Source organism: Mus caroli, unplaced genomic scaffold (assembly GCF_978045245.1).
Source record: "Mus caroli unplaced genomic scaffold, Mus_caroli_1 scaffold_9, whole genome shotgun sequence".
Taxonomy (NCBI): Eukaryota; Metazoa; Chordata; class Mammalia; order Rodentia; family Muridae; genus Mus; species Mus caroli.
Window position 1 is genome coordinate 13561949 of NW_028227264.1, and position 7555 is coordinate 13569503.

Genomic DNA, 7555 nt, shown 5'->3' on the forward strand with positions numbered 1-7555 from the left:
TCTCCTCTCCTCTTTCGGAGGGCAGGCATGAGAGATCTCTTTTTGCTAGCGCTCCACAGCCTCAGTAACAGTGTCAGGCCTTGGGATCTCCTCTTGAGCTGGATCCCACTTTGAGCCTATCAATGGACCTTCTTTTCTTCAGGCTCCTGTCCATTTCCATCCCTGTAATTCTTTCAGACAGGAACAATTATGGGTCAGAGATGTGATTGAGGAATAGCAACCCCATCCCTCACTTAATGTCCTGACTTCCTTCTGGAGGTGGGCTCTATAATTTCCCTCTCCCTAATAACCAGCATTTCATCTAAGATCCCTCCCATTGAATCCTAAGAATCTCTATGCTCCCAGGTCTCTGGTGCATACTATAGGGTCCCCCCAACCTATTTCCTGAGGTTGCCTGTTTTCATTCTTTCTACTGGCCCTTAGGGCTTCAGTCTTTTTCTCTCATCTAATACCAGATCAGGTTTCCCTGCCCCCCCCCCACTCTCCCCTGCCAGTCCATTTTCCCTCCCAGATCTCTCCCTTCCTCCCTTCCCACTTGTGATTGCTTTCTTCTCCCTCCCAAGTGGGACTGAGGCTTCCTCAGCTTGTCGACCTTTTTGAGTTCTGTGGACTGTGTCTTGGATATTTTTTACTTTTTTTTTTTTTTTGCTAATATCCACTTATTAGTGTGTACATTCCATGCAACTAAAAAATATCATTCTGAATGAGGTAACTCAGACCCAAAATATGTGCATGGCATGCTTTGATATTTATAAGGGAAATTGGTTTGTAGTTCTGTTTCTTTGTTTTTTTTTTGTTTTTGTTTTTGTTTTTGTTTTTTGGTTGTTTTTGTTCTTGTTTGTTTGTTTTGTTTTTTGTGGTATGTGATTTTTCTTGGAAGATCTGATAAAATTCTGCAGTAAATCCATCTGGCCCTGGGATTTTTTTTTTTTTTTTTTGGTTGGGAGACTTCTAATGACTACTTCTATTTCCTTTGTTGTAATGGGGCCATTTAGATGGTTTATTTGATGCTGACTTAAATGTGGTACCTGCTATCTGCCTAGAAAATCATCCATTCATTCAGGTTTTCCAGTTTTGTTGAGTATAGACTTTTGTAGTAGGAACTGACTATTTTTTGAATTTCCTGAGTTTCTATTGCTATGTCTCACTTTTCTTTCCTGATTTTGTTAATTTGTATTCTGTCTCTGTGCCCTCTGGTTAGTCTTGCTAAGGGCTTATCTATCTTGTTGATTTTCTCAAACTAGCTCCTACTTTTGTTGATTCATTGTATAGTTCTTTTTGTTTCTACTTGGTTGATTTAAGCCCTGATTTTGATTATTTGCTGGCATCTACTCCTCTTGGGTGTATTTGCTTCTTTTTGTTCTAGAGCTTTCAGGTGTGCTGTCAAGCAGCTAGTGTATGATTTCTCCAATTTCTTTACGGAAGCACTCAGAGCTATGAAATTTCCTCCTAGCACTGCTTTTGTTGTATCCCATAAGTTTGCATATGTTGTGCCTTCATTTTCATTGAATTCTAAAAGTCTTTTATTTCTTTCTTTATTTCTTCCTTGACCAATTTATCATTGAGTAGATTGTTGTTCAGCTTCCACCTGTATGTTGGCTTTCTGTTGTTTTTGTTGCTATTAAAGACCAGCCTTAGTCTTTGGATTTCCAATAGAATACATGAGACTAATTCAATATTATTGTATCTGTTGAGGTTTGTTTTGTGTCCCAATATATGGTTGATTTTTGAGAAGGTACCGTAAGGTGCTGAGAAGAAGGTATATTCTTTTGTTTTAGGGTGAAATGTTCTGTGGATATCTGTTAAGTCCATTTGATTCATAACTTTTCTTTCACTTTCACAGTGTCTTTCTTTAGTTTCTGCTTCCATGATATGTCCATTGAAAGTGGGGTGTTGAAATCTCCTACTATTATTGTGTGAGGTTCAATGTGTTCTTTGAGCACCAGTAATCTTTCTTTTACAAATGTGGATGCTCTTGCATTTGGAGCATAGATGTTTAGAATTGAGTTAATCTTGGAGGATTTTTCCTTTGATGTGTATATAATATCCTTCCCCATCTTATTGATAACTTTTTGTTGAAAGTCTACTTTGTTGAATAATAAAATGGCTACTTTTAAAATAATAATAATGGCTACTTGTTTCCTGGGACCATTTGCTTGGAAAAATTTTCCCAGCCTTTTACTCTGAAGTAATGTCTGTCTTTGTCACTGAAATGTGTTTCCTGTATGCTGGAAAATGCTGTATCCTGTTTACATATCCAGTCTATGAGTCTATGTCTTTCTATTGTGGAACTGAGTCCATTGATGTTGAGAGATATTAGGGACCAATTATTGTTGGTTCCTGTTATTTTTGTTCTTAGAGTTGGAATTATGGTTGTATGTTTCTCTTCTTTTGGGTTCGTTGTGAAAAGATTAATTTTTTGCTTTGTCTTGGGTGCAGTTTCCATCCTTGTGCTGTACTTTTCCTTCTAATATCCTCTATAGGGCTGGATTCATGGAAAGATATTGTTTAAATTTGGTTTTGTCTTGGAATACCTTGGTTTCTCCATCTACAGTAATTGTGAGTTTTGTTGGGTATAGTAGCCTGGACTGGCATTTTTGTTCTTTTAGGGTCTGCACAACATCTGTCCTGGATCTTCTGGTTCTTACAGTCTCTGTTGGAAAATCTGGTGTAATTTTGACAGGTCTGTCTTTATATGTAACTTGACCTTTTTCCCTTACTGCTTTCAATATTCCTTCTTTGTTCTTTGCATTTGTCGTTTTAATTATTATGTGACACGAAGAATTTCCTTTCTTGTCCCATCTGTTTGGTGTTCTGTAGGCTCCTTGTATGTATGGACATTTCTTTCTTTAGGTTAGGGAAATTTTCATCTATAATTTTGTTGAAGATGTTTGCTGGCCCTTTGACTTTGGAATCTTCACTTTCTTCTATACCTATTATTTGCAAGCTTGGTCTTTACATTGTGTCCTGGATTTACATTGTTTCTGTATTTGATATAGGAACTTTTTGCTTTTTTATTTTCCTTGAATATTGTGTTAATCTTTTATGGTATCTTCTGCTGCTGAGATTCTCTTTTCTATCTCTTATATTCTGTTGGTGATGCTGGCATCTGTGACTCCTGGTCTCTTTCCTAGGTTTTCCATTTCTAGAACTGTCTCCCTTTGTGTTGTCTTTAATGTTTCTATTTCCATTTTTAGATCCAGGATGTTTTTGTTCAATTCCTTCAACTGCTTGATAGTGTTCTCCTATATTTCTTTAAGGGATTTATGCATTTCTTCTTTAATGGCTTCTAATTTTTTACTTGTGTTCTCCTGTATTTCTTTAAGGGAGTTATTTATGTCTTTCTTAAAGTCCTCGATCATCTTCATGAAATGATAATTTAGATACAAATCTTGCTTTTACAGTGTGTTGGAGGTAACCAGGACTGCTGTGGAGGGAGAACTGGGTTCTGTTGTTGATATGTCAAATTGGTTTTTGTTGCATATGTTCTTAAGCTTGCCTTTGACCATCTGGTTATCTCTGGTGTTATCTAGTCTCCCTGTCTCTGACTGGAGCCTGTCCTTCCAGTAAGCCTATGAGCCTGTGATCCTAGAGGTGTCAGAACAACTGGAGACTCGAGCTGCAACTGCGTGTTTGCTGTGCAGTGTTAGATCCAGAGTAGACGCTCTGTTCCCAGCACAGGTGGAAAATGGAAGAAAATTGTGATGTTTTAAAGGAATGTAATACCATTCTCCAAAAACTTTCACAGAAATACACTAAGTTAGTTATTTTAAAAAACTGTCCACCTTGAAAAGATTATTATTGACAGAAGACAAACCAAATTTACTATAAATCTCATAGTAAATTTCTGAGGTGCAAATGCTTTCCTTAATGTCATGTGTAATGTGCCATTCATTTATAGTTTTATCAAATTAGCAGTGAACACAGAAAGTGGGGTTATATAAAACTATCTTCTTTTTCTGGAATGAAAATTTTCTGCATAATATCATGGCAGGTTCTTATTCTTCTGCCAGATATTTATAGATCCCCAAAGAACCTGGTCTTGTTATTTATACTGTATTCCTAAAATATCTTTCTTGTGTGTTTGTTGTTCTAGTCACAAATTATTCTCTATTTTACCTATACATCTGTATGACACAATTCTAGAAATCCTTTAATGGATGGCTGTATTCACATGGGGTACACTTAAATAATAATATTATTCTTTTCTTGTATTACTCCCAATCCAACACTTATAATAGTTCACCCCCCAAATCACAAAGAGACATGTAAAAATGGATTCAGGAATGAATAAATGAAGAGTAGGGAGTTTCAGAATTAATACTAAATTATTCAGACAGGATGTTATATATTCTATGCTTCATGATGAAGGTTTATTTCTATGAAGACTTGATTATTTTTGACTATTGAAAGTTCTGCACCAGTCAAATATTAGCAGATTTGAAGGTCATTGAGGATAAAACTCTCTATCAAATCTTGATATTTGGCAAACTAGTGCCTGAAATTGCAGGATTTTTTTTTTTCATCATCACCGTCTTTATTCCCAAGGCAGTCTGAGCCCAAGGGGGCACTGCTGCCCTTGGGGCCCATCTTTCTACTGGCTACCTATGACACACACAAATCTGACACTACCTGGCACATCCTAATACAATTGTGACCCCCTTGCCTGTTCAGGTCTCCTGAGATCTCACCACCTGCTCCCAGAGCCAAGAATGGGTGTGGGAATATCCACATCCTCACTGAACAGACTGACCCCGAACAAAACTAGTTCTGGTGGCTATTTCAGGGCTGATGGTGAAGCCCGAGGACCAATACCCCCAATCTCCCTGCCAACCCCAGACATAAAATTCCCATGAGATCAAGAACAGGTCAGGCACAGATGAGTCAATGTTCATTTCTGCTGCGCAGGCTGATGATGGAGCCGGACTGCTCACACAATTTGGACTGGCTGATGGCTGTGAAGATGGAAGGGAAGCAGAAAAGAAGAGGCATAGATGGTCTACACTCTGGGCAGAAGTCACAGCCCTCTGGGACACAAGCCACTGGAATAAGGTAGGCATGGACACCTGGTGGGACCTGCGATCCAAGCCTGGGCTGGTAGTGGACACTTCCCAGGGGGATGAGAGTCAGCTACTCAAGTCTTTTTAGGAGGAAGAGAACAGGGTACGGCCTGAGACCAGAAGTCCCAGGCTGTTACTCAATGGTTCCAGACACCCACTCCAAGCCCTCCCCCGCAGCTTTCCCTAGGTGGCTGGAGGAACTGGTGCTGGTATGTAGTCATCTGTAGACTCTTCCAGGAAGGTATGGGGCTAGTAAGAGTACAAAAAACAGAGGGGGTAGGGGGATGAAAGAAAACACAAGGTGGGGATGAGTCCATCTTAACCTTCAGGTCCAGATTCTCTCTTGAGCTGACTGACAGAGAAAATGCTAAAAACACTAGGAGGCTGCGTACTGAAGGGACCAGTCGGTCAATGTCCTCCCTCTTGCTGCACCTCATGGCTGGCTCTGGGTTTCTGGCTGCGCACCACCTGGCTCCGGATTTGCTCCACGAATTCTGAGTTCTGCTGCTGCATCTGCTGTGCAAACTGCTGGTCCACCTGGATGAGGCTGGCCAGGTCACTCTGCTGTGGACTGCTGCCTGGAGTGCCCAGAGGGTTATGGCCTCCAGAGATCATGTCCGACATGAACTGCTGCAGTTGGGGGCTGTTCACTAAGCTCCAACCCATGGTGATGAAGTGTGGGTTGTTCAGCAGGCTACCTATGTCTAAGGTGCCCACGCCACCCGCGGGGCTCGGAGCCTCCTGTAACTTTAGCTCTGCAATCTTGAGGTTAAACTTGTACGAGTAGTTGTCAGAATTCATCTCCAGGGTTTTCTTAAAGTACGCCACAGTCTCCACATTTGTTCAGGCTGGACAGTGCAAGGCCCATGAGGCCATAGGCCTGGCTGTAGTGGAGATCAATGCCAATAGTCTGCTCACAGTTCTGCTCCCCAGCTTGCTGTAGGCCATAGCTCTGTTACAGAAATAGACAGCATTGGTGGGGCTGAGCTCAATTGCCTTGCCATAGAGGTACACAACTGCCTCAAAGTTCTCCACCTTCACCTGCTCCACCTTCCATTTTGTGGTGCTCTTCCTTAAATGAGTCCTTCTCAGAAGGTGGTGTCTTGTCAGTGCCCCTCGGGTCCTGGAGGTGGCTGCTTCAAATATCTCTGGCGGAGTCTGGGGGAGAGCAAGGTCACTGTCCTCCAGCTTCACCCTGAAGGCTGTCTCCAGACACTGAATGGCAAACTCCAGGCTCTCCTGGGCATCAGTCAAGAGGCCACCCAAGCAGCAGCTGGCCATGTAAGAATTGGATGATGATATAGGCCAGGTTCTTCCTGTTGTCCATCTCGAGGCTGGTGAGGTGACACTGCTTGCTCAGGATCTCTCAGTTGACCGAAGTGAGATTTTTATTATCGGAAAATAGAATGGGATCTCTGCTCATAGTTAGAGCCATGGCATCACTAACTGCCCAAAAGGTCATATATTATTGTCTAGCCAGAGTCGTTTTATAAAGAACAACACCATACCATTGTTCTTTCATAAATAGTTTATCCACATGAGACATAAAAGAGTCACCCAAGACTCGACTGGTCCAACCTTTAAAAAGACTGTGAAGTTCACTTAAAAATGTAAGTTGGCTCCTTGACTCCTTTCTCTAGCTCCTCCATTGGCCACCCTGTGCTCAGTCCAATGATTGGCTGAGAGCATCCACTTGTATATTTGTCAGACACTGGCAGAATCTCTCAGAATACATCTATATCAGGCTCCTGTCAGCAAGCTCTTGTTGGCATCCACAATAGTGTCTAGATTTGGTGACTGTATATGGGATGGATCCCTAGGTGGGGCAGTCTCTTGATGGCCTTTCCTTTAGTTTCTGCTCTGAACTTTGTATCTCCTCCCATGAGTATTTTTCCCCCTTCTAAGAAGGAACAAAGTATCCACACTTTGGTTTTCCTTCTTCTTGACTTCATGTGGTCTGTGAATTCTATTCTGGTTATTCTGAGCTTTTGAGCTAATATCCACTTATCAGCCACACATGTAGCAAAGAATGGCCTTGTTGCACATCAGTGGCAGGAGAGGCTCTTGGTCCTATGAAACCTCAATGCCCCAGTGTAGGGGACTGCCAGAGCAGTAGCAGGAGAGGGTGGGTTGGAAAGAATGTTTTTTGGAGGGAAAACAAGGAAAGGGAATAACATTTGAAATGTAAAAGTATATTGTCACAATGGTCCCTTTGGACACTCTCCACTCATCTCTTAACAGGATATTCTGAACAGCAATCTTTATAGACATCTTCATTTCTTTCTTTTTTTCCATTAAGTAATTAATTTATTCACTTTGCATCCAGATATCAGCCTTCCTACTTCCAATTCCCCCTCACATACCCCCTTCCTTATCCCTTTCTCCTCTGAGAAGGGGGATCCCTACTCCTACTCTCACTCATGTTTCACCCCAGCACCCTGGTCCTAAATTCACTGTAGGACTAGGTACTTCCTCTGTCACTGAGGTGAGGCAAG

At 41.4% G+C, this 7555-nt stretch overlaps 1 pseudogene; it reads right to left on the reverse strand.

Moving 5' to 3' along the window:
* Window positions 1-5468: 5468 nt before the first annotated feature.
* Window positions 5469-6433, reverse strand: LOC110303421 (small glutamine-rich tetratricopeptide repeat-containing protein alpha pseudogene; annotated as a pseudogene).
* Between the last annotated feature and the right edge of the window lie 1122 nt (window positions 6434-7555).